This window comes from Staurois parvus, unplaced genomic scaffold (genome assembly GCF_062004578.1).
Source record: "Staurois parvus isolate SC_StPar_1 unplaced genomic scaffold, SC_StPar_1.0 ptg000026l, whole genome shotgun sequence".
NCBI classification, from domain to species: domain Eukaryota; kingdom Metazoa; phylum Chordata; class Amphibia; order Anura; family Ranidae; genus Staurois; species Staurois parvus.
Window position 1 is genome coordinate 851,949 of NW_028317822.1, and position 27,876 is coordinate 879,824.

General features: G+C 44.8%; 1 long non-coding RNA gene across 1 annotated transcript; it reads right to left on the reverse strand.

Annotated features, from left to right (window-relative positions):
* Positions 1–19,719: 19,719 nt before the first annotated feature.
* LOC149471164 (uncharacterized) lies at positions 19,720–27,745 on the reverse strand. The gene is made up of 3 exons (XR_016307216.1): positions 27,452–27,745; positions 22,383–22,561; positions 19,720–19,930 (listed from the first exon to the last, which is right to left on the reverse strand). It is a non-coding gene; the product is annotated as an uncharacterized LOC149471164 (long non-coding RNA).
* Between the last annotated feature and the right edge of the window lie 131 nt (positions 27,746–27,876).

The following is a 27,876-nucleotide window of genomic DNA, read 5'->3' on the forward strand; positions in this document are numbered from 1 at the left end:
AAAATTGTGCAAAGCAAAATGTTTAAAGATGCAAGAGCTTGACTGGCGATATAAAATGTTACACAGTGTGGAAAATAATTGAGTTTATGTAAAAGAAGGGGGGAAAAAGTTAAATTTTAACTGCTAATTATGTAGGGCTTGGCGTCAGTGTCACTTGTAGGGTGTGAATAAGTTCAGCTCACTGCGATAATCTGCTGACTGGTTTAGATGGAAGCGCAGCACATAGATATTTTGTCCCTGAACATGTCACTGTAACACCAACAGTGTGAAAAGGTTGTGAGCTAAAAATTGTCTTATGTTGTCAAGGTCTTCACAATGAATGTTCCTTAAGCAGAAGATTGATAAAATGTCTACGTGATTCTGCTTTCTAAATATCTGTAAATACAGTGACTGAACATAATGGATGAACCTTGGGTTGACATGCTCTTCTGAACACATGCTAACATCTAAGGCAGCCTTTCTCAGTCTCTTTCAACATGGGGAACCCCTAAAATAACCTTCCAGGCTTGAGGGACTGATGCTAATAAATACTATATTTGCCACTCACAGTACATTAGTGTGATGGTCACTGGGAATAATGCGGTCATTGAGAAGAATCCCCTCCATCCAAGAGGCAGAATTTGCTCATTGCTCAAGGAACCCCTAGAAGCCTCTGGAGGAACCATAGGATTCCATAGAAACCTGGTTGAGAAAGGCTGGTGTAAGGGGTAGTCTTTCCTGTGGAGTATAAAGTTCACTTAGCCTAGTGAAGCAGATGTCACATCAAATACCCAATCATGTGTAGGGGAGCTAAAAAAAATAAAGTATGAATTCCCTTGCATGACTGGTTAACTGAAGTGAACACAGCTTTGCTAGCCTACGGCTTTAGAAAGAGCAACTTTCTTTCCTATGACCACGGGTTGCAGGAAAGAAATTTACTCAATTCCCCCATCAACACAGGTAGTGTTGACAAGGGAATCCCTCCCAATGAGCCATTGTGTCCTCCTGGCAGGGGGGAGGGGGAAGCTGTCCCCGCCGGGAGAACACAGTGATTATTGTTAGCGGCTATAACAACCGCTAGGAATAATTGCATGTAAAATGATTGATTGATTAACATGGGTACATTTAGCCTGCCCATTCATGGTTCGAATCCCAGATGGTTCCTGCTGATCCGGCCAAGATTTGAACCATCTATGGACGGCTTAATCAACATTCTACTTCTTTGAAAACTCACCACTATGTATATGCCAGTAGCAGGGGCGGACTGACAACTCATGGGGCCCCCGGGCAATAGGGGATCATGGGGCCCCTGTGTCCTTGCCCAAACTCAAAAAAGCCTATGAAAAACGTACCAGGGGCATCTCATGGGGCCCCCTACTGACCCCGGGCCCTCTGGCAGTGCCCGAGTTTCCAAATGGTCAGTCCGCCCCTGGCCAGTAGTAGTGAAACTCATTTACAGATCAGTCCTAATTTCTGATGTCAACAACTGGTGTTAAAGGCTATGTAAGGGCATTATTTTCTTAAATTTTAGATAGAGTGGGGAAGGGTTAGACCCTTTGTCAATTTGTCAGTCTCCATCTGGGGAGATTCACACTTCTACTTGTCCTGGTTACTAATGATGAGCTGAGGTTCGAGTCGAACTTGGTTTGGGATAAACCCATGGGAAACTGGCACATGATAGCCATGTGGCCATATTAGGTCAATGATGTCACCAGCATCCACAGTCTCAGGGCTGGTGGTCTGCTGTCAAGTGATAGCTTTCCATGGGCCCACTTCAGCCCGCACCTTAGCTCATCATTATAGGTGACCATTGTCACTGAGTACGAAAGTAATAGGAAATTAAAAAAATGGAGTGATCAGCAGAGCAAGGATTGAGGTAAAATCCTCCACTGAGGGACATTTGTTCCTCTGAGAAGATGGAAATTTTGTTCACTTTGGAGAAAAGTCCTCTCATTTCCTGTTATGTCTCCAGGACAAGAAGTAAAGGGAAATTTTCCCATCGGGACCAAAGAAATAACTCAGTAGGGGCTTTAACTTTGCTAAGGTACCCTAAAACAGCTCCACTAAGCACTTTGTATTGCCAGAAAAAATACACTTTAGCTGACTAGAGATAGACATAAGGACCATCACTGGATACTTCTTGTATGAGGATATCTTTACTGTTTATGGTCCTAATGAAGGTCTAAATGGCTACTTCTCTTCCCTAGTGTGTAAGGCCCCCGTTCACATCTAGTATTGTGGGAACCCCTGTTCCTGCGCTTTTTTTGGCATGTTTTTGATTGTTGTGCATAAGACCGCCCATTCACTTGAATGGCCTGCCATATGCGTGAAAAATGCGCCAAAGAAGCTCCAGAACCTTTTCAATGTGCGTTTTGGTGCATTTGTAGCATGTGTGTTGTGCGACAAAACATGCGTCTGCTAACACACTTGGGGTGCCAGTGACCATTAATGGCACTGCAAGTTTGTTGCACGTTTTTCCTGTGTTTACAAAATGCATTTCTGCGTGTGTTCTGGAAATGCACAGGTGTGAATGCAGCCTTACACCTAAGCAGGGGCAAACTGACCATTTGGAAACTCGGGCACTGCCCGAGGGCCCGGGGTCATTAGGGGGCCCCATGAGCTGGTACCTTTTTCATAGGCTTTTTTGAGTTTGGGCAAGGACACAGGGGCCCCATGATCCCCTGTTGCCCGGGGGCCCCATGAGTTGTCAGTCCGCCCCTGCACCTAAGCAAGCTCCCATGGGGCATTGGGGTTTATCCTGTTCAGATTTGTGCAAGCTGTGCTGCCAATCAGTATGATGTAGAGAAGGGGGTGGTAACATACAACGGGGCAGGGGCAGACTGACAACTCATGGGTCCCCCGGCAATAGGGGATCATAGGGCCCCTGTGTCCTTGCCCAAACTCAAAAAAGCCAATGAAAAAGGTACCAGGGGCATCTCATTGGGCCCCCTACTGACCCCGGGCCCACGGGAAGTGCCCGAGTTTCCAAATAGTCAGTCCGCCCCTGCAACGGGGGTTATTTACTAAAACTGCCTGGTGCAAAATCTGGTGCAGCTTTGCATAGAAATTAATCAGCTTCCAGGTTTGATGGTCCAGTTTTAGTAAATTTCCTCCAAAGTGAAACCTCAGATCTGGGACTACTATTTTACTAACCTCTTAAGATGTCAAGACGAAAAAGACAAAAAGGTATCCTTTCCTATTGCTCAGTGGACAAGAGTGCAGTAGTTAGTGTAGAGATGAGATCACAGAATGCAGTAGAGAATCAGATCACACTATGTCAGGGGCGGACTGACAACTCATGGGGCCCCCGGGCAATAGGGGATCATGGGGCCCCTGTGTCCTTGCCCAAACTCAAAAAAGCCTATGAAAAAGGTACCAGGGGCATCTCATGGGGCCCCCTACTGACCCCGGGCCCTTGGGCAGTGCCCGAGTTTCCAAATGGTCAGTCCGCCCCTGCACTATGTTCATTTTGAATACCAATCACATGGAGGATTTTTTCTTTCACAGGATCACATGATTGACCTGACTACAGCTTCACCTTATTCACTAAGTTAAGTGAACTTTTGTAGTAATTCTAGTAATAGAACCGCAAGTGTTCACTGTTCAGTGAATGTTCACTTTGCTAAGGGGATAAGTTGAATGAAAATGTTGATTTTGACATTAAATTTGAACTCCAGGCAAACCGCTAAACACACAGATGAAACACATATAAGGAAGCTTTTTTACCTGGAAAAAAAACAAAAAAAACAAATGGTGAATCTTTCCATCCAGTCCTGCGTTTTACACCGCTCTGCCCCACAGCACAACCCTACCTAGCAGGAGAGGAGACCTGATTGTTCTGTGCTGTGATTTCCCTTTAACTTTACAAATCTCCATCTTCACCCTGTGACTAGGCAGTGAAAGGAGAAACAGCACATTGATAAGCTCATCTCTCTGTCACTCTGTTCTCACCTCCTATCAGCATGCTCCAGCACACCTGACTGGCTCCTTGTGTTGCTTCTCTCTTCCTCACTCTTAGCTTTGCTCTACAGCAGGGGTCTCCAAACGTTCTAAACAAAGGGCCACATGACTGTCCTTAAGACTTTAGGGGGTCAGACAGCGGCCAGTAGCAGTAGATAGTGGTAGTCAGTAGGAATAAAACATTTACATAGGACCTGTAGTCGGTAGGAAGAGGATTAGTGCCCCATCATTGGCATCAGTGGGAGGAATTATTCCCCATTGTTGGCGTCAGTGGGAGGAATGGTGCCCAATCGTTTATATCAGTCAAAGGGATAGTGCCTCTGTTAGTGTCAGTGGAAGGAATAGTGCCCCATCATTGGTGTCAGTGGAAGGAATAGAGCCCCATCATTAGTGTCAGTGGAAGGAATAGTGCCCCATAATTGGTGTCAGTGTGAGGAATAGTGCACCATCATTGGTGTCAGTGGAAGGATTAGTGCCCCATCATTGGTGTCAGTGGAAGGATTAGTGCCCCATCATTAGTGTCAGTGGAAGGAAAAGTGCCCCATCATTGGTGTCAGTTGAAGGAATAGTGCCCCATCATTAGTGTGAGTGGAAGGAAAAGTGCCCCATCATTGGTGTCAGTGGAAGGAATAGTGCACCATCATTGGTGTCAGTGGAAGGAATAGTGCCCCATCATTAGTGTCAGTGGAAGGAAAAGTGCTCCATCATTGGTGTCAGTGGAAGGAAGTGTGCCCCATAATTTTTATCAGTGGAAGGAATAGTGCCCCATCATTGGTGTCAGTGGAAGTAATAGTGCCCCATCATTGGTGTCAGTGGAAGGAATAGTGCCCCATCGTTGGTGTCAGTGGAAGGAATAGTGCCCCACCATTGGTGTCAGTGGAATAGTGCCCTATCATTGGTGTCAGTGGAAGGGATAGTTCCCCACTGTTGGTGTCAGTAGGAGGAATATTACCCCATTATTTATATCAGTAGAAGCAATGTTGTCTCTTCAATGGTGTCAGGAGGAATAGTGCACCAAAGGCCAGATAAAAGCAAGCAAAGGGCCACATCCAGCCCACAGGCCACGGTTTGGAGACCACTACTCTACAGGGCTGCAAGAGGCTGATACCAAGTCTAATGAAGGTACACACACTATTTGCATAAAGAAAACACATTTAAACCTAAAGTTTAGGTCTGAACTTTATTGCAGTTACATTGATCCACCTTGGCCATTTTAAGTATGCATATCTCATACCTGAGTGATCCCTGTGGAAGCTGGAAATTACTGTAGTAGTCACAGCCACTACAGTGATAACAGCCTTCCAGGTCCAGTGCAGGACAGGGGGTCACTTGCTCGGCATTACCGCCACTACCGCCATTAACAGATTGCCTATTCACTGAAGAAAATACAAAGTGTACTGTGAATGGTGCAGTGCTGAGTGAGCCATCCCCTGCTGTTACTATATAGAAGGGCAGCCGCTTGGCACTGGACCATTAAGACCAAAAGTATGCATTAAAATTCCTGCCTGCCATAAACTTCAGCTTTAATGATGTATTAAAACTGAACTCTGGGATATGCCAATATTGTCTAAATACATTCATCATGTGTATTCTTCCTTGAATCTCGGTGTGCTTTGAATATTTCTTCCAGATCTGTGCAGTAATCCAGTGTGGGACTTTCCCTCTGTGTAGGAGCTTCCTGTAATAAAGACCGCTCTCTGCTGCTCTCTCTCCTTTTGAAGAGTGACTGGTCTTGTCTCCGCCCCCTCCTGTAGTTTTCTGCAGGCAGCCATTAGCGGGTAGAGCTGCTGAGCCCCTCCCACAGCTCTGTTCTCTGCACAGGCTACGTACAGGACAGTGATGATATTACTGCTGCTTTAAAAGGTAATACCAGGTTTGCAAATGCATTTGGTGCACACAAAATGATTTATATCCTTTGTTGCCATTGAGAAATATATTAAAATGTTTGAGCCAAGAGCTGAGTTTTAATGATGATGGAGCTGCATTTATATGTGCTTTTTATATCCACCTGGAGTTCAGGTTAAATGCAAAGCTGTCTTCCAAAAGAAAAAAAAAATGGTCATTGATATGCACATTGCGTTGTGGGTTTTGTGGGAAAATTGACCAAAGCTCTACCTTGTAGTCAGGTCATGGATTGCAAGCAGAGTGTGACTATGTTTGGGCCAAGAGGCGTCCCTAGGGTTGGTGTCACCCGGTGCGGTAACACGTGGTGTCATCCCTCCAGAGAGGAAGGAGCAGTGCCGGTGTAGTGGTAAAATGAGTATCCCGGACCCGTGAAGATATGTATCCCCTGCCAGTTTCAGGCCGAAGAAGCCAATCTCCGACTTTAGCACAGAGCTGCCACAGTTAACCCCTTACGAGCTGCAAACCGCTGAAGCTGATTCCGTGGATCACTATGGGGTGCAAGATGAGGTTGAACCTATACGGGGTTAACTGATCTTGCAACCCATAGTGGCATAACTGTGGCAGCTCTGAGCTAAAGTTGGAGATCGGCGATTGGCTTCTTCAGCCTGAAACCAGCAAATGCGCAGTTGCTTCAGGGGATAAATATCTTCACGGGTCCGGGATACTCATTTTACCGCTACACCGGGGGGGCAGCTGTCACTGTGTCGGGAATTTGGGATCACCCCAATAACTGGCCAAGACCTTCACAGAGCCCAGAAGCTCTGCTGGCATCCTGCTCCTCCACCCCCTTTGATGGTGTCACCCGATGCAGCCCGCACCCCCCTAGGGACATCACTGTTTGGCCCTCTGTGCCTATGTCTCTGAACACCCAGAAGAAGAAGTGCCAGGATTTGAACCCCCTGATAGGTTCTCATCTTTAAACCCTTTTTATTGGGTGACAGGTTTGCTTCAAATTGTCAGGATAAGAGTTAATATGCTCTGTAGAAGTGCTTGGCTCAGTGCTGACTGTAAATTACAGCTGGGTTTTCGTTTTGATAGAAGTATCGATAAGGTCAAGTCAGGCACACACATTACTTTGTTACTCTTACAGACATAAATCAATTTATTAAAAGCCGTGCAGTCAAAAGGCAGTTGGAAGGGAAAAAAGTCAAACTGATTAGGCATGTCATGAAGTCCGCTTGCTGGAGTCTTCTAAAGTAATAAGGCAAGGCTGTTAACGTCTTGTAGACCAAAACACATAGACGTTCCTTGATATTTAATAAAGGATCATGAACTACTAAAATGGTCAATGTTTTGCATGTCAGTAGGTAGGTACAAGGTGAGTTTCCCAGCAGGAATATTTTGCTATTATTAGCTCTGCTGAAGTGAAACCGACTCTTGACTGTCTTCATGGGCTCAGTAGAAAGCATCTGAGAAGAAACATGTAAAGCAAGGTTCTCAAATTCTGCTACCAACCCCTTCATGAAGATTCAAATTGGTCATCTACTGCTGAACATTTATCTTATTACAACAATTTAATAATCTTTACTTTTAACTAATAGTTCCAACTCTAATAATAGTAATGGCTTAATTAAAAATCGGTAATATGTAAAATATGAAAAATATTCAATTGCTCTGGGTGTTAAGAATGTACTGGCCTTCCAAGTGGGGGAGTGTGCTCAGTATAGGAAATAAACAGAAATACTACACCTATGGCAGGATGGAAAGGTACAAACAGAATCCAAAGGACGCTGGTAAATGAGGCCACTAACAATACACAGCTGATAGAGACAGGTCAGAGCCACTCCCACTGGCGGTTGGCCATCCAACATTGGGTAACACTGTTTTGCCTCTGACCACTTTAAACTCACAGGCCACTTTTTTAGGTACACCTTGCTTGATAACACAGATTGCTAATCAGCCAAGCATATGGCAGCAACTCAAGGCATTTAGGCATGTAGATGTGGTGAAGACAACTTGCTGAAGTTCAAACTGAACATCAGAATGGGGATTTAAGTGACTTTGAACATGACATGGTTGTTGGTGCCAGACAGGCTGTTCTGAGTATTTCTAAAACTGCTGATCTGCTGGGATTTTCACACACAACCATCTCTAGAGTTTACAGAGAATGGTGCGAAAAAAGTGAAAATATCCATTGGGTGGCAGATGTGTGAACAAAAATGCCTTGGTGATGTCAGAGGTCAGAGGAGAATGGGCAGACTGGTTTGAGATGATAGAAAGGCAACCACAGCAGTATGTCAATATGGACCAAAATCTCTGAGGAATGTTTCCAACACCTTGTTGAATCTATGGCACAAAGAATGAAGGCAGTTCTGAAGGCAAAAGGGGGTCCAACCCAGTACTAGCAAGGTGTACCTAATAAAATGGCCAGTGAGTACTTTTAGGACTAGGGACTAGCATGGAGCTCAGTGAAGACCTAAAGAATATTAAAGGAGAAATTCGGAAATAAAAAAACCAAAACATCTATACTCACCTAGGTGGATGAAGCAATCCTCTAGTGCTGCATCTGTCCCTCACTGCTTCTAAGACTAAGGCCTAAGCAATCAAAGACTGCTGATTACTCAGTTCTATGTCTTCACTGAGAAGAGAGCTGGTGAATGTCATTCACTGACTCTCTGCTCTGCTCCTCTAGCGCTCACTGGAGTGCTGGGCTGTGGAATGCTGAGAAACTAAGCCAGTTGCCAGTCCAGGAATTGGGGTGGATCCTGACATTAAAGTCAGGACTGACTCTGTGAGGTCTGCTGACAATGAGTTTTAGCTCATTGTCAGCTGACAAGAGGTCACAGCAATGCAGGACAAAATGCCCTCCTGAAATCCCCAGGAGAAGTAGGGTCAAAAGAGCTTTGGCCCTATTTCTCCTTTAATTGTCTCCAATCACCCTTCATTTATTAACCACCACTTATTGACTCCTAGACATTTACTGACCTCCTTTTGGCCTCCAGCCATTCATGGAATCCTTGGATAGTCCCATCAATCAATGTAAAGGCTTGTGTTTATGGACTTCATTTTTTTCCTTTTGAAAGAAACTTTAATTGTATAGTGTTGAGGATGTGTTTTACCTGTGTTGAGGTTCTGTTGAGATCTGTTTAAACTTCAGGGAAAGCAGGTCAAACACAGTCCTACCTGTGTTTTGCGTTTTAACACATACATTTAAATAGCAATGTGTTTAAATGCAAAATGAAGCATTTGTTGCCAAAGCTGGTCCATGGAACTCTTTTTGTGATGCTTTCCACTATGGTGAGATAACAGTTAATGATGGGTATATACCTGAGGAGCACACCTCATGTGGCTTAATAAACCATTTTTCAGATGCTTCATATGGCGCTCAGCAGAACAATCAAGCAAAGTACAGGCTTCTGGAGTGCAAATCCTGGGGCTTTATAAGCAGTGGTAAACTTCTCTCCAGCATCCATCCATGCTACTCTGAGCTCAGCCAAAGACAAGCAAGGTCCAGAGTGTCACCCCAATTGACCTTAGCCATACAATGGCTAAAGTCAACTGGAGCACTCTATTCATATTTGGCATGTTCTTGCCTTAAATGCATTTTAGGTTGATATCATTCACATGAATTATTAGATGACTAGTTTAAATCTATGGACAGAACCATTCAAATGAAAAGTAAATACAAAAGCATTTTTATCATATAATTTGACTAGGTTTGAACACATCTGTACAGTGGAATACTTGAATTCTGGATGTTCTCTCTCTTATTCTGAATAATACATTAACAAAAATGCAGGTATGTAAAGTACGAAACGCATGTATAGGATGCACATGGACTAATGCAATAACATGCATCAAAAATACACACAAAACTGCATATGCATACTTGAAAAAGGGCTCCTATCAGCACAACACAGAGGTTTAAGTGCTCATGTTTTGAAACTAAGGAACTGTCTTGGTGCTTATAACAGCCAATCAGTTTCTTTTCCTAAAGAGCTCATTGGCAGTGTGGGCAGCAAGTTCTTCTTTAGTTCACTCTAGATAGGGGATATTTGCTGATGTTGATTCGCTGAATGAACTGAGCTCATGTTCAAGATGTCCAAGAAGGTTCTCATTTCTCGAGGTCATATAGCTTGTAGTAGTTAGTTGCTTTCAACCTGGACTTGTTCTTTAATAGTGAAAAAGTTTCACCAATCCTTAAAATTGCATGCTCAGTTCAGAACTATAGAATCTACATAGATGAATAGTGAAATGTCTTCAACATTACAGAACAAATCCAGCTGGATGTGACCAACTACAACCAGCTTTATATAAAGACATTTTTACTTTCTTTAATTACTATTACAAAAGACCCAATACCTTCTGGATCAAGAGAGAAACCTGTAAAGAAAACTTTAATGTTGACTGAAAGTAGTATGTATGCATTTATCTGTTGAGTCATATTCAACTCCCGGTGATTCTATGAGCCAGCTCTCTGGGCACTATATCTGATACGGTGAAATCCTTTTCCACTGAATTTTCTTGGCATGTTTTTATTTTTACTGGGTAGGTCCTTATGTCTTTCCTCAACCCTAGTTGCTCAGCTTGGAACTGGCATGCAGAATATGATAACTCATGTGCATAGCCAGTTTATTCACACTTATACTAGGGCAAATTTAGGCAGGATCATTTAACCTAGCAGCATGGAGTGTTGGAGGAAAATGGAGAACCTAGAGGAAACCCATTCAAACACAGGGGAACGTGCAAACTCCATACACTTAGGGGTTTATTTACTAAAGCTGTAGAGTCCAAACTCAGACTCCCTTCTGCATAGAAACCAATCAGCTTCTAACCTCAGCTTGTTCAATGAAGCTTTGGCAATGAAACCTGGAAGCTGATTGGTTTCTATGCAGAAGGGAGTCTGATTTTGGACTCTCCAGCTTTAGTAAATAAACCCCTTAGAGTCTTGGCCTAGATTCTAACGAAGAACCCCAGTCCTGCAAGGCATCAGTGCTAATTATTAACCACTGTGCCATTTAATTACAATACAACTAAACCCAAGTACTAAAATTTGAAATATGTTCTAATACACAAATGAGATTTAAAAAGTGATTTCCAAAATCTGTATCTTTCATTAAAAGAATGTCTGGTGATCTGGCTAGCATGTTCCATTTTTAAGCTTTTCCTGTCATGAAGGGGGGGGGGGTAACAAATGCCTCCCAATTGTGCCATTGTATTGTCATACAAACACCAAATGGAGACTACAAATGGCCACGCCAACACACATTGCACAGGCATGGTCTAGTTCAATTATGTGCAGCTGATACTGAGTGCGTGTAGACACAAGTGACTGAAAGAGGCTTGATGAAACCAGTAATACTAAGATGAAAAAAAATTATGAAAAAAAAAGAAGAAAATTGTGTTTTATAAAAATCTGGACACCTTGGATTAGATGCCTATGGAATTAATGAAGATGTGGACCACAAGAGATGGTGAGTAGTTGGGGTTGACACTGAAGTAGACCCCAACCAAACTATCATCTATGCAATATTATATTTATCATTATACAATCTAAGTGTAGAGGAATCAAGTATCACTTGATATATATTGTGTGTGTATCTGTGTGTGTGTGTCAGTGCTGGTCCAGTATGCAGTCTTGTTTCCCTGGAGGTGATCTGGGATGTGTTGTCCTTCAAGGGGATATGTGGCCGAAGAAGTTAGGACTTGGATGAGCCTTGTTAGGGTCTTGGCTGTTGCCACTCTGGTAGTAACAGGAACATGCCATGCAAGATAAATTTGAATGAGTGTAGAGGCTCGCTCTATATGGAAGGTTGTTCCACTTGAGATTATTATTAAAATGTTATGAAATTCACAGATCAAAGGTGATGAGTAGAGCCAACATGTTTTGTGGGTAAGGACCTCTCCTGGTGATTCTATGATAAGAGAATCTCCTGGTGATTCTATGATTCTATGATAAGAACTATTAAGGTGCTGTAAAGGGGGGATTGGCCCCCTTTACAGCACCTTAATAGTTCTTATCATATTTGACATTAATTTCCAGGTCAGTCTTGACAACACCAACCATCACAGCCCTGACAAAGGTGGAGACACTTCCCCCAAAACACATAGGCTCCACTCCACGCATTGGCTCCACTTATCCCAGACGCATTGGCTCCACATTTTTATTGATGACCTTCCATATTGATCACGTCTTTAAACCCATCCAAATCTAACTTGATATTTCATGTCTTTAACGGCTAAGTTCATCTTTGGGAAACAAGTTACGTGTTCCATCTGTTTTTGGGGTGGAACATGTAGTTACGTAATTAGTCTGATTGAAAAAAGACAGTAGTCCATCTAGTTTAACCAATAAAAAGGAAAACAAAAAAAAAAAGAACTTAGCCTTTAACACTACAAATCTTTTTGATAACAAGTAAAACATTAAAAAATTATTGGAAAAGAAAAATGGCAAAAATGTTTATGATACACAGTGCTTTAGCAAGCTAAATGTCACCGGGCGAGGGCGTATATCTACTTTCACACTTTCTCCAAAGCAGTTTTAATTTGGGTTAATATTATCCATTAAGCCATTCATCAGTAGAAAGGGCCTGAAAAAAAAAAAACCTTCTAAAGGCCCCGAAAAAAAAAAAAGTCTTATGCCCTTAATGTAATACTTTACTGTGGCCATACACCCACCTTTCATGAAGCCTTTTGAATAAAGTATGTTAAGGAAGACTATTTTAAATATTCTCTTTGAAGCAGGAATTCTAATGGTTTCTGTAAGGTCACTTTATCACCGTGCCCTAGACAGTGCACATTTCAATTAGATAACTTTAATAATCTCTGAATTTAATATATGAACTTCAATAAAGGCAAAAATTGGCCAGAAATGTATATATATATATATATATATATATATATATATATTTACTGTATATTGTACAGCTTGGGTACCTCCAGTATTTTTACTCAACACAATTTTGATATGTAGGTCTTCATTGGATGATATTTCGTATGCTAAAGCTCTATGGGACAGATTTACTAAAACTGGAGCACTCAGAATCTGGAGTACATGGTAGCCAATCAGCATCTAACTTGTTCAATTAAGCTTTGGCAATAAAACCTCAAAGCTGATTGGTCACACCAGATTTTGCATTCTCCAGGTTTAGTAAATAACCCCCACTGTGTCATAAACATTGGTCATACTTTTTTTCTTGTAAAATGCATTTTTTAAAACTTTTTTCCACCTTTTTTTTGCATCTCAGTGCAGCCATTTTCTGCCTACATGTACTGTTTTTGCTACAGCAACAGTTGTAGGATTCTGGACCACATGGCCCATGTGACCATATTAGGTCAATGATGTCACAAGCACCTCCGCCCCTTTGTAATGTCAGCGGTAGGGTGGGTAATCCCTACCCACAGCCCCTTGGACCTGGAACGACAGTTGACTTCCAGGTTCAGACCTTAATCCAGTTGCATACAAATGCAAGAGCTTCCTAATGGTGACAACAGGGGACTGTGCCTGTGCATTGAGCATCAACATTGGAATTTACAGTCCCCATTGAAAGCATGTATGGTAGGGTGACAATGCAGGATAGCAGGCGTTGTCTTCAGAACATGAAGTGCATATACAAGGACCTTCATGGCAGGATCACCAGGTCATTTAATCCGTTTTTGATTGCTATATGCATATAATTAACAGCAGGTAAGAGGGGCTTTGTGGTTGGCTGCCTTTGGTGGCTAAGCACAAGGTCCTATCCCCGCTCCAGCCCTGCTAGAACACGGTCCCCCTGATAAGGCCAAATCCTCCACCATCTTGTGCCATGCTCCTTGCCATAGGCCTCCTCATGACATTCCTGGCCATAGACCTCTGTATCCTGAACATACAAGCAGGGTGAGCGGCCCTTAACACCCATCTGCCACATATATATGTGTCGCTATGTAGTTCTGGAGCATGCTCAATAGGCTTCCCCAGAAATGTGACCGAGCTGTCATCAACAGTTTACCGTCATCTTGTACCAATTTGGGTCCAGTAGGACAGGCTCCCGATGGAGTCAGGACTGTGCAGCCAATTACAGTGCAGAAAGATCAGGAGCCTCTCCCGCCAGTTTAGGGCGTGCGGTCTAGCAGCTCACAGTAGTGGAGGATTGGGTAAGTAAACCTACTTTTCCATGCCCCCTTCATCTGAATTGAGCAGTTGACCCTTGCAGTGCAGGTGTAGCCCCACTTCAAGAGAAAATCCTATATGAGATTTTAGTGGTTGGATTTGGGCGAATTTGCCTTGCCATGGCAAAGATAGACATCCACCAAACTAGCCAGCTGCCTAGGGCTCACTGACACTTAGGGGCGCCAGGGCACAGCACAGGCTGGCACTCTCTCTGTGTGGCCTATGGACCTATTGTATGAATTCTCCATTTCTCTGCAGAGTCTCCCTCTTCTCATACACAGGGAATGATGGTATCTTGTCTTACAGCCTGTCCATACACATGACCATTTAGTACATATATATATATATATATATATATATATATATATATATATATATATATATATTCGGTCAGCAGTTTCTGATTGGAGGATCGGTTCGTACATCTCCGGTACACACACTGGCGCACACAATCCTCCAGTTGTAGCAAGGAGCCTGCTAGTGATCAAATGGGGCATTCCCAGTGCTGTCCCTGCCTTCTTCTACACAGCAGGGGCCAATCAATAGGCAGGGGAGTGCTCTGTTTGCAGGGTTAACCCTATGTGAGTAGGATAATCGGGGCCTGATGTGTATGAGAGGGAAGTGGTGTAGTGCTGGGAGGCTGACTGTCCTCACTGACAGATGCAGCCTGGACTCTGCACCCCGGCAGGAGCAATCAGAGGTGAGCCAAGCCTAGGAGGATGGCGGGTCATGGAGGTGACGGGAGGAGGGGGGTGGACAATGGTCGGGGTTATCGTGTGGGACGCCGTCACATAATTAATGGTCTTTCAGCTGAGGGAAGGGGTGACAGAGAGGGAGGAAGAAAGTACAGAGGAAGATGATGGGTGTTTGGGGCCAGTGTAGTAGCTGAGCTGCTGTTCCTTCCAGTGTTCCTCTCAGACTCAGTCCCGTACTGCAAGCAGCTGGCTGCTGCTGATCACTGTGGAGTTTTGTAACTCTGTCTCTTTTTTTGTTTCTCTGTCTGAAACAATTTATATTTATATTTGGTCAATATATATTTTGTCTTTAATATTGGTGTTGGTGGCAACTTATGACACTTATTTTTGCAAATTAAAAGAAATTTTGCAGTTTCTTGCTGTGCTGATTTAATATTTTCTAATGTTTTTAAACATTTTTATTTTTCTTTGCGAGGGGGGGGGGGCGCATTTAGCCTAGCGCGCAAAATAGTTAACCATCGACCCTGCTGATAATAGAGCACCGTCATGCACAAAAAGCCTGTTCTTATACATTTACAAACAGCTGCAATGATGGTCAATATTGTAACAGTGACTTCTGAAAATCCAATGCAAAGTAAGACTCACATCACATCTATGTGGACTCGGGACTGCGTGCAACTCACACATTCCGGCATCCGCAGCAAAAAAGTACTGCTGTTTAGCAGACGTGTGGGGGTGTCATTAATTCTTAATGGCAAACCCATGCATTGCAAACTGCGGTGGATTTTCACATGTATAGAAACATGTAAAGAAAACATGCTCTACTGCAAACTACCTGGGAGACTGGGAACTGGTGCTTTCACCCAAACACCTTTGAAATATAGCAATAATCCTTTAATACAATGAAGCCGGCTACTTGGTAACATCCATTGTAACAATTCTTTATTGGCTACGTGGCAGGATACAGTAACATGCTAACGCGTTTCAGCTGGAGCATTGCTAAAAACGTTAGCATGTTACTGCAGTATTCTGCCATGTAGCCAGTAAAGAATTGTTGCAATGGATATTACTGAGTATTCGGCTTCATTGTGTTAGAGCAGGGGTCTCCAAACTGTGGCCCTTTGCTTGTTTTTATCCGGCCCTTGGGGCACTTTTCCTTCCACTGATATGAAGCACTATTCCTTCCATTGATACCAACGATGGGGTGCTTTTCTTCCCACTGACATCAACGATGGGGCGCTATTCCTCCCAATGACACCAACAATGGGGCGCTGTTCCTCCCACTGACCCCAATGACGGGATACTGTTACTCCCATTGATCCCAACGACAGGACACTGTTCCTCCCACTAACACCAGCCATGAGGCACTGTTCCTCCCACTGACCCCAATGATGGGATACTGTTCCTCCCACTGATCCCAATGACAGGGCACTGTTCCTCCCACTGACACCAGCGACAGGGCACTGTTCTTCCCACTGATACCAGAAATGGGGAACTAATTATCCCACTGACACCAACGATGGGGCACTGTTGCTCCCACTGATCCCAACGACGGGCACTGTTCCTCTCACTAACACCAGCCACGGGGCACTGTTCCTCCCACTGACACCAGCAATAGGGCACTGTTCTTCCCACTGATACCAGAAATGGGGAACTAATTATCCCACTGACACCAACGATGGGGCACTGTTCCTCCCACTGACACCAGCAATAGGGCACTGTTCTTCCCACTGATACCAGAAATGGGGAAATAATTATCCCACTGACACCAACAATGGGGCACTGTTCCGCCCACTGACCACCAAGTCTAGGGTATTGAATACGACCAAAATTGTAGTATTTCAAATATATGTCAAAATGTTTGGGAAGACTATTTTTAAAATATATTTTTCTTCCATGTGGGCAGTATATGTCATTTATTTCAGGTACTTATATAGTGCCGTCAATTTACGCAGCGCTTTACATATATATTGTACATTCACATTAGTCCCTAACCCTCAAGGGGTGTACAATCTAAGGTCCCTAACTTACATTCATACATACACATACTAAGGCCAATTTAGACAGGAGCCAATTCACTACCAGCATGTCTTTGGAGTGTGGGAGGTAACCAGAGTACCTGGAGGAAACCCACACAGGCACAGGGAGAACAAGCAAACTCCAGGCAGGTGGTGCTGTGGTTGGGATCTGAACCGACAACCCGAGTACTGCCAGGCGGAAGTGCTAACCATTTAGCCACTGAGCTGCCCCGTTTTATTCAGTAAACGGAATCACACTATTCGGATGCCTTTTCCATTCTTTCCATGCATATATCCTACTTCATGATGGAACGATTGAGGGTGATAAGCTTCATTTAAATCAGGAGGACTACAAGACCCAGCAGGAACTCCACATGCCCACCAAGGCGTGTATGACTCTCGTTTCTTTATGAGAGTCCAGTATATCTGGTGAGTTGGTGGGCACACAGGAGGGGAGCACAAAGCACCAATCACATATTGTTTCTGAGAAGAAGCACGGGCTCTGATTATTGGCACTAAGGACATTATATTTCACTATGAAGTTGCATTTATGTGTAATGTTTGGTCACATTTAGGCAGCGCTCTTACTGTATGTGTATTATTTGAATTCTCCAGCTTTTACCTGTATAGAAGCAGTAACCTATTTATGTGTTCATCTAATGTTTGTATCCATTGCCGGGTGTGCATTGGGAGCACCTGCACTTATTATTGGCACTGAGAATTATTTTTCACTATTAAGTTGTTTTTTGTTTGCTGAGTTGCATTTATGTATAATGTTTCATTGCATTTAGGCAGCGCTCTTATGTGTATTGTTTACAGTTTTTACAGCGCTGGCAGCGGGAGCATGTACATGGTGTGACCAGGGCTGCTATTAGAAATCATGGGGCCCCATACAGCCAACTTTACAGCCCCCCAAATAAACATAGTTTACTTCAGTAATGAATGAACACATTGAGTGATTGGTACCGATCACTCATTGTGATCATTCAGGAAAGGAATGGGCAGGTAATTGTGACATATTTACTAGACCCTTCCCCCACTCTTCATCCTGAAGTGCAAGATCATACTGTGTGTTTGCAGCTGGTGGGAAGGAGAGGAGAGAACCGCCATCACTGCGGGGGTAGCGGGGTACACAGGGGGGCCTGGGCATCAGGGTGAGACATATGGTGCACAGGGAGGGTAATTGGAGCAGTGGGGGGGGGGTAATTACTGGAAGCGATCCCCTGAATGGCTCTTTCTCCAGCAGCTAAACGCTGGCAAGAGGGAGAAGAGAAGAAGCTGGCTTTCAGCTGCTGCAGGGAGCGGCATACAGGGGATCGGTTCCAGTAATTGTCCAGCCATGCCGATCACCCTCCCTGCCCATATTCTATTCACCCAGCTGCCTGGGCCCCCTTGCTAGCCTGGGCCCCATACAGGAGGACTGGCGGTACCCACTTATTCACGGCCCTGGGTGTGACAATTTAATTCCCGGAATTCCCATGGCATAGCACTATAGTGTCTCACAGCCAGTCACACTCGCGCGTGCTCTGACTTGCACTCACCTGGGTCGCAGACCAGTTGACTCAGTCTTTAGGGAGTAGTTTAAGAAATAACATGTGTGTGCGTTGTGCTGTTGGCGGAAAATGAGTGACAGAAATTTGGAGCAGCGGAATCACATCAAATATTGCATGACAATTGGCAAAAGTGCAAGTGATACATTAGCTCTGTTACAAAAGGCTCATGGTAAATGTTGCATGAAAAAAATCAAGCATTTTTGAATGCCCTAGGTGGTTTAAGGAGGAGTGGGAAGATATCCACGATGACACAAGAAGTGGGAGGCCAAAAATGCAAATGTGGTAAAAAGTTACGGGAATCTGTTCAGAGGGAAAGACCATAATTGGCCTGAAAGTGGATTCTCCACCATGACAATACTCCTGCACAAGATGCATTAAAGTGATTCTAAATTGTGATTGTAAAGTGATTTTTTTTAATAACAAACATGTCTATACTTACTTGCTGTATGTAGTGTTTTGCAAAGAGCAGCCCGGATCCTCCTCTTCTCAGGTCCCCCTCTGGCGCTCCTCATTCCTCCCTCCTTTCCGGTGCCCCCACAGTAAGCAGCTTGCTATGGGAGCACCCGCTGCTCCGTGTGTCCATTCACACACAGAGCTGCAGCTCAGCCCTGTCCCCTCTCTCTTCTCATTGGCTCACTAGCTGTGATTGACAGCAGTGGGAGCCAATGGCTCAGCCAATGTAAAGAGGGAGCCCCAGGATAGCTGATACTCCAGTGCATATCGCTGGATCAGGAGGGGGCTTACGTGAGCATTAGGGGGGATGCTGCACAGAGAAGGTTTTTTTGTGCATAGAATGCACGAAGGTAAAAACCCTTGAGCCTTTATAACCACTTTACGTATTTGCAAGTTCCTGGCCTAGACATTTATTCTGAAACTTGACCAACCACTTTATTCCCCTGACTTCCAAAATAAAAAAAATGCCTTAAAAGGACACAGATTTGATGACATTCCGGACATCCAGCTCAACCGCGACAAAGATACTGCGCAGTGTTCCGAAAAAAATGAATTCCAGGAATGTTTCCGGCAGTGGCACAGTCCTTGTCCTAGAAAAGTGGGACTACTTTGAAGGTGACTAGTGCTAGGTAAAGTCACCATTTGTAATTTACAGTCCATTCTGATAATTAAATTGTCACACCTTGTATCAAAAATGGAAATAATTGCTTTTGGCCAGCTTGGCCTGAATGAACTAATGAAAGTGAACCTGGAGTTCAGCTTTAAGCCCTTCGCTTGCTGGTCTCTGTGGCCTCGGGTGTCACTCGGTGTGCTACGAACCTGTTTACCAAGATTTCTCCTTGTGACATGGAAGGTGTGATAGTGTGACCTGTCTGCAAACATTTGACTCACATGTCCTGTAAGATCGCTGTCACCTGTTAGTGGGAATTTGCGCAATGTAAACGCGCTCTGAGAACGATGATGGAAAAGCTGCAGGGGCAAAAAGAAAAATATTTACAAAGTAGCATCAAACCTTATCAAAGATCTTCCAAGGGGATAAAACAAAAATCACACACAAGATCAGGTCATCTGCCTCCGTAGTTATTTATTCTGTATTAACCACTTGCCCTCCAGAGGTTCCCCCCCCCCCCTTCCTGACCAGGCCATTTTTTGCAATTTAACTGACAATTGCGCGATCATGCAGTGCTGCACCCAAATTAAATTTATGTCCTTTTTTCTCACAAATAGAGCTTTCTTTCAGTGGTATTGATCACCTCTGGGTTTTTCTTTTTTTTTGAGCTGTAAACAAAAAAAAATAATTTTGAGAAAAAAATATATTTTTGACTTTTTGCTATTAAACATGTTCAGTAAAAAAATTTAAAAAATCAAATTTCGTCATAAATTTAGGCCAAAATGTATTCTGCTCCATGTCTTTGCTAAAACAAAATCCCAATACCTGTAAATTAAGCTGCAGCAAACCTTGCAAATTCCTCCACAATGGTTGAAAGCAATTCCTCTAATCAAAAGCAGGAAAGGGGAGGTAGGAGGTCAGGCTGAGCTCCATTGTGTGTAATAGCTGGTGTGCTGGCTAAGTCCTCATGCACACGGGACGTTTGTACAGAGGCTGTTTTTGGCTTTGAGGTTTTTTTCTACAGCTAGTAAACCCCCAGCATGTTATCTTATGTGTCCAGCAGGGGCGGACTGACCATTTGGAAACTCGGGCACTGCCTGAGGGACTGGGGTCAGTAGGGGGCCCCATGAGATGCCCCTGGTACCTTTTTCATAGGCAGAGTTTGGGAAAGGACACAGGGGCCCCATGATCCCCTATTGCCCAGGGGCCCCATGAGTTGTCAGTCCACCCCTGGTGTCCATACACACATAGACTGGAATCAACGTTTTTTGGCTGAAAAAAAAAACAGGACTAGTGGGTTTCTAGAGGAGTTTTTTAGCTGTAAAAATGCTCTACAAATGCGGCAACACACTGGTTTGCAGAAATACACTACAGTCCATTTACTGTGATTTCCTATGGATCTAGTTCACATCTGTGCGTTTTGAGCCGAAATGGTCTGGGACTTTTTTTCCCCGCAGCAGATTGCGTTTGGTGTGTAATAGACTTCAGTGGAACTGCATCAAAAACGCATGCAAAACATATGTACATGCGTTTTTGGTGCATTTTCTGCATGACAACAGACACCTCCCTCTAGCAACATTATTCACTTCATGTCTGGACAATTTTACCCCCTTCCTGTCCAGGCCAATTTTCAGCTTTCAGTGCTGTCGCACTTTGAATGACAATTGCGCAGTCATACAACACTGTGAGAGACAGATAAAACTTTATTTTGGTGGTATTTATTCACCACTGGGATTTTTATTTTATTTGCTATATAAATGAAAAAGTCCAAACATTTTGAAAAAAGTGTTTTTCTTATAACATTTTGCAAATAAATAATTTTTCTTCATAGATCTTGGCCAAAATGTATCCAGTTATCTTTTCAGTAAAAAAATAAAAATAACCCAAAATAGTTTATAACCAAAAATTATAATTTTTCAAATTTCTTTTTACATTTTTATTTTATTTTTTATATTATTATTATATATTTTTTTAAACATACTGTCACCCTAGCAGTATAGTGTCACCATGGTGACACTGTACTACTTGTGGGGGGTGATTTTTTTTTTTTAACACTGCTTTTACACCCATAAAGGCTTTAAAAGAAATATTTTCTCCTTCTCTCTGGCTGCATTCTTGCAGCCATTGAGAAATACTGTGTGAGCTGTGATTGGTCAGTTTGTCACATGGTACAAGGCTGTTGTGAATAGCCCTGTACCATGTGGCCTCTGTGATCATTCACAGATTTCACAAGTAGTAAAAATGATGTCAGAAGTGACATCTTGCTTACACCTATTCATGTGATCACTGATTGGCCAATCAGTGATCACATGATCGGGACCTCACACAGAGGTCCCGTACAGCGATCGGTGTTCACTGTACGGAGGACACAGCGGGCACCGGATCGCAGTGCCGCATGCTCCCAAGGAGTGCGCACAATCCAAAATAGCGGGTGCCGTTTATGAACGGCAACCCGCCCCTACACTGCCACCGTTCGGCCGTTTATATACAGCGGCCGGACAGGGAAGTGGTTAAACACATCTCAAAAAATGCGAAACGCATGAATCGCATTAAAACATGTCAAAAACGCGTGTGAAGAAAATGCAAAACGCATTGGGAAAAATGTATCAACTGCAACCTGCATAAGTGTGAACCTAGCCTAAATGGCACCCCAAACATAGGTAGTAGCCCAATGTGTTTGCACATGTTTGACACCCATCAAAATGAGCAAAAAAATGTGGCAAAACATAGTACATGCTTGGCTCAGTGCCAAAAAAGGTACTTAAGCATCTTTGGCACGTTTGGCAGGCGTAGGGAAGCCCATTCAAGTGACTAGGCTTCCCTAGGCTGTTGCACGACAAACATGCTAAAAAAAGGTAACGTGAATGGGGCCTGCAAGCTGAACTTTTTTAACCAGAAGCTCCGGAAGGTTTTACCCCCTTCATGATCAGGGCATTTTTGCTATTCTGCACTGCGCTACTTTAAAGCTTGGTCCCGGTGATTTGCTGGTGAATTGATGCAACAAGTTAGGGCTGGATCTAGAAAAAAAAAATGAAGCGCAGGGACAACATGATTGGGGTGAATAGAGGGACAACATATAGGGTTAAAAGAAGGGTAGGAAGTTTTGAGAGTATGGCTTACCTGATTGGATGGGAAGATTTGGGAGGGTTCACAGGGAGGAAAAGGAGTGTCCGATCTCAGGAAGTCCACTGGGGAAGTTGGAAGAAGAAGAAGCTTCCCACCCTTCCTCCCCTTCGTGCTTTGGTTTGGATTGTCACAGGGGCCTTGGCGGTGGTTGGTCTTTGGAGGAGGAAAGAATTCTGTATGGAGACAAATTCGGGACCCATCAGTGGTATGGGGACCTCGGTACATTCCGGTTAACAAGGGGTTAACTCGGAACAGGTAAAATAGTGGTCACTGAGGATAAGTAGGGTAGCCGGTGGGTTTCGGCTGGGGGCCTAAGTTAAAGGAATGTTTTCCGCAAAAGTCAAGTTGGGTTTATGGACCTCAAATGTCCACCATGTTTTTCCTCTGTTTCTAATTTTTGGAATGTCATGTTATTTATGTTGAATTAATTTATTGGTTAATAAAAGGCTGCTATGGCCACTTTGACTCCAGAAACTTGGTTTGTGTATTTTGTATAGCTGGAACGGTGGAGGGTATAGCCTAGGAGGCTTGGTTAGGTTGGAAGGCGTATATTCTACCCTTGCCGTGAGTATGGAAGGTTTTACCCCCTTCATGATCAGGGCATTTTTGCTATTCGGCACTGTGCTACTTTAAGGCTCAGTCCTGGCGATATGCTGGCAATTTAATGCAACATGAGTACGACTTTGATGTGATTTGATGAGCGAATGTCATGCCATGAAACTTTGCCTGGGTAATCTTCCTGCAATGTCAGATCCAAATTACATCAATATAGACTAGGATGCAAGAGGTGATTTCCATTAAAGTCTATGGGCACAAGTTGGATAGAAGTCACCTTGAAGTAGTACAGGAACCTTTTATAAAGTCGGAGCGACTTCAGTGGTGCTTTTTAAGACACCTCTTATTGACTAACATGGGATTTCGCATGTCATGCGACTTGAGGGTCTCACAAATTGGATCCCAAGCCACAGCAGTGTGAACCGAGCCTTATTGGTAATTGTGCGGTCATGCAATACTGTACCTAAATAAATTTATATCATATTTTTTCACACAAATAGAGATTTCTTTTGGTGGTATTTGCTCACCACTTTTTTGTTTTTCATTTTTAATCAAATAAATGAAAAAGACTGAAAATTTTGAAAAAGAAAACAGTATTTTTTTATTCAATAAAAAGAAATTAAATCATGTCATAAATTTAAACCAAAATATATTCTGCTACATGTCTTTGGTAAAAAAAAAAGCCCAATATGTATATATTAATTGGTTTGCGTGAAAGTTATGCAAACAATGGTTTATATACTGGAATATTTATTGATACATTTTTTTTATAATAGTCAGGGTGGTGATCAGGGAGTGTGTAACTAACTGACACTGACATCTCCAGTGACACTAATACGGTGATCAATCATAATACTATACACAGTCACAGTACTAATCACACTGGCTGGGAAGGGGTTAACATCTAGGGGCAATCAAAGGGCTAACTGTGTGCCTAATGAGGGTACACAAGCTTTTTTACTAAGCAAGCTGACAGTTTTTACTCCCTGCTTTGTAGGGAATAAAAAAAACAGCCACATCGCAGCACTCTGTTTATCAACACAAGACTCTGTATTGCCATTCGCTCAGCTGATCAGCATTTCTCGGCCATAAATCATAGGCCAGGACCCGCTGATTTGCTTGTGCTGCAGCAAATGACAGCACAGACAGGGCGGCGGGCACGCGCACCCCCTACTCAGAAATGCCGGATCACGAACATGTATGTAATCCAGCAAAGCGGGACCGCTCTGCCGCAGTAAATCTGCAGTAGGCAGTCCCTAAGTAGTTAAAAGCATGCAGTGTAAGGTCGACCATAGATGGAGCGATCACTTGATTCCCCCATCAACACGGTCAGTGTTGATGGGGGAATCGCTCCCGCAGAGCCATTGTGTGCTCTTGGCGGGAGAGGTGGGGGGAGCTGTCCCCGCTGGGAGAACACAGTGATTGCTGCTAGCAGCTATAATAGTTTCTAGGGATAATTGAATGTAAAATCCAACAGGCTGGTTGTACCCAGGTTGATCGATTTATCAACTTGTGTACACTTAGCCTGCCCATACATGGCGTGATTCTCAGCTGGTCTCTGCTGAACCGGCCAAGAATTGAACCGTCTATGGAGGGGGTCTCCAAACTTTTGAAACAAAGGGCCAGTTTACTGCCCTTCAAACTTTAGGGGGGACTGGATTGTGGTCATTGGGAGTAAAAAACGCCCTGGCATCAGAGGGACTAAACAATGCCCTAGGCTTGGTGGTCAGTAGGAGGAACAGTGCCCCGTCGTTGGAGTCAGTGGGAAGAACAGTGCCCCATCGTTGGAATCAGTGGGTAGAACAGTACCCCATCATTGGTGTCAGTGGGAGGAACAGTGCCCCATCGTTGGGATCCGTGGGAGGAATAATGCCCTGTCATTGGGGTCAGTGTGAGGAACAGTTTCCAACCGTTGGGGTCAGTGGGAGGAATAGTGTCCCCTCATTGGGGTCAGTGGGAGGAACAGTGCCCTGTCGTTGGGGTCAGTGGGAGGAACAGTGCCCCGTCATTGGGGTCAGTGGGAAGAACAGTGCCCTGTCTTTGGAATCAGTGGGAGGAACAGTACCCCGTCATTGAGGTCAGTGGGAGGAACAGTGCCCTGCCATTGGGATCAGTGGGTGGAATAGTGCCCCGTCATTGGGGTCAGTGGGAGGAACAGTGTCCCATCATTGGGATCAGTGGGGGGAACTGTGTCCCCTCATTGGGGTCAGTGGGAGGAACAGTGCCCCATCGTTGGGGTCAGTGGGAGGAACAGTGTCCCATCATTGGGATCAGTGGGCAGAACAGTGCCCCATCGTTGGGGTCAGAGGGAGGAATAGTGCCCCATCGTTGGGATCAGTGGCAGGAACAGTACCCCATCATTGGTGTCAGTGGGAGGAACAGTGCCCTGTCGTTGGGGTCAGTGGGAGGAACAGTGCCCCGTCGTTGGGGTCAGTGGGAGGAACAGTGCCCCTTCGTTGGGGTCAGTGGGAGGAACAGTGCCCCTTCGTTGGGGTCAGTGGGAGGAACAGTGCCCCTTCGTTGGGGTCAGTGGGAGGAACAGTGCCCCATCGTTGGGGTCAGTGGGAGGAACAGTGCCCCATCGTTGGGGTCAGTGGGAGGAACAGTGCCCCATCGTTGGGGTCAGTGGGAGGAACAGTGCCCCGACGTTAGGATCAGTGGGAGGAACAGTGTTCCATCGTTGGGGTCAGTGGGAGGAACAGTGCCCCGCCATTGGGAACAGTGGGAGGAACAGTGCCCCATCATTGGGATCAGTGGGAGGCACAGTGCCCCGTCATTGGGATCAGTGGGAAGAACAGTGTCCCCTCATTGGGATCAGTAGGAGGAACAGTGCCCCATCGTTGGGGTCAGTGGGAGGAACAGTGCCCCGCCATTGGGATCAGTGGGAGGAACAGTGCCCCGTCATTGGGATCAGTGGGAGGAACAGTGTCCCGTCATTGGGATCAGTGGGAGGAACAGTGCCCCATCATTGGGATCAGTGGGAGGCACAGTGACCCGTCTTTGGGGTCAGTGGGAGGAACAGTGTCCCATCGTTGGGGTCAGTGGGAGGAACAGTGCCCTGCCGTTGGGATCAGTGGGAGGAACAGTGTCCCCTCATTGGGATCAGTGGGAGGCACAGTGCCCAGTCGTTGGGGTCAGTGGGAGGCACAGTGCCCCGTCGTTGGGGTCAGTGGGAGGAACAGTGCCCCGCCACTGGGATCAGTGGGAGGCGCAGTGCCCCGTCGTTGGTGTCAGTGGGAGGAACAGTGCCCCACCACTGGGATCAGTGGGAGGCGCAGTGCCCCGTCGTTGGGGTCAGTGGGAGGCACAGTGCCCCATCATTGGCGTTTGTGGGAGAAATAGCGTCCCATTGTTTGTGTCAGTGGGAAGAATAGTGTCCCATCATTGGTGTCAGTGGGAAGAATAGTGTCCCATTGTTATTGTCAGAGGGAAGAATAGCGCCCCATCGCTGGTGTCAATGGAAGGAATAGTGCTTCATATCAGTGGAAGGAAAAGTGCCCCAAGGGCCAAATAACAGCAAGCAAAGGGCCACATCCGGCCCGTGGGCCGCAGTTTGGGGACCCCTGGTCTATAGCATTCCTAAGTACCTGAATGTGGCCTTGTATCCTGCATGACAAAAGCGCATGAAAATTATTCCCCTTTAAATCCTACGTAGCCGTTCAAACTGCCCTCACGTTGTAAATTGTTGCACAAACTGCTGACGCTGTATAAATCCTGTGTAATAATTGCCATACTTGCTGGGCTGTGTTTGTGCTGCGTTTTAAAAAGGTCCTGCATGCTGCATCTGTGGTGCGCTCTTCAAAAGAGCACCAAAAACGCACCTTCCATTGTAAGTCAATGGGAAGGCATCAACCGCATTTGTGTTTTTGGGGCTTTCTTGAGTCACATGCTGGAAGTCAGGAAACCGGAAAGCGCACCAAAAACACACTAAGCACATGCGTTTACGGCCAGTCCCCACCTGAATCGAACAGAAAGGCAGTCTGTGTACCTGCGATTCCTGTATGATTCAGCATCAGGGTCGGACTGACAACTCATGGGGCCCCCGGGCAATAGGGGATCATGGGCCCCTGTGTCCTTGCCCAATCTCAAAAAAGCCTATGAAAAAGGTACCAGGGGCATCTCATGGGGCCCTCTACTGATCCTGGGCCCTCAATAGGCCCCTGTGTCTTCGCCCACACTCAAACCACATCCAAAAAAGCCTAAGAAAGGTACCCCTACTGACCCCGGGCCATCGGGCAGTGCCCGAGTTCCCAAATGGTCTGACGGTCATTGGACCGCACCAATAGTAGTGCATGTACTACTTTTCACAAACGCACTGCCACGGATCGCATGGTACCATGCAAACATACTACATTTGCAATCTGCGTTTGCAGTGTTGTTAGGAATACATAGCCACCCGCAGCAGATTGCACACTTTTTGACCATGAGTTTCCCACCCCACGTTCTGGTGTGAACGAGCTCTAAAAGCGCATTAAAAATACAATATGTGTTTAAAAAAAAAAGCTTACCACGTTCTAAAAAGCGCCCCAGTGTGAAACGGCCCCTAGGTCTGGTTGCAGTAGATCCATCTTTTCCTTTTCTCTTTTTATTCCTGTCTGAATCCCCATCCAATGAAAGATCTTTTGTCCTAATTACCTCCGGACAAGTCGGTGCCCCCGAAGCAATCATCTGTATTTGTTAACACCCTATCTGGTGCATTGCTGCCTATAAATAAAACATGACGGAGATTACAGCGCTGTGTTCTCGTGGACGCCAGACCCGCGTGCGGCACGGACAGAATTCACAAAATCCTCCCCCGTGTGCCCAGCTGCTTATCTTAGGGCATCAATACACCGTCACCTGATGTCCTACGGGGGGGGGGGGGGGGGGGGAGCCACACTGCAATGCTTTTAAAAAAATCTAATTTAAAGGGTAACTCCACTTTGGTGAAAAA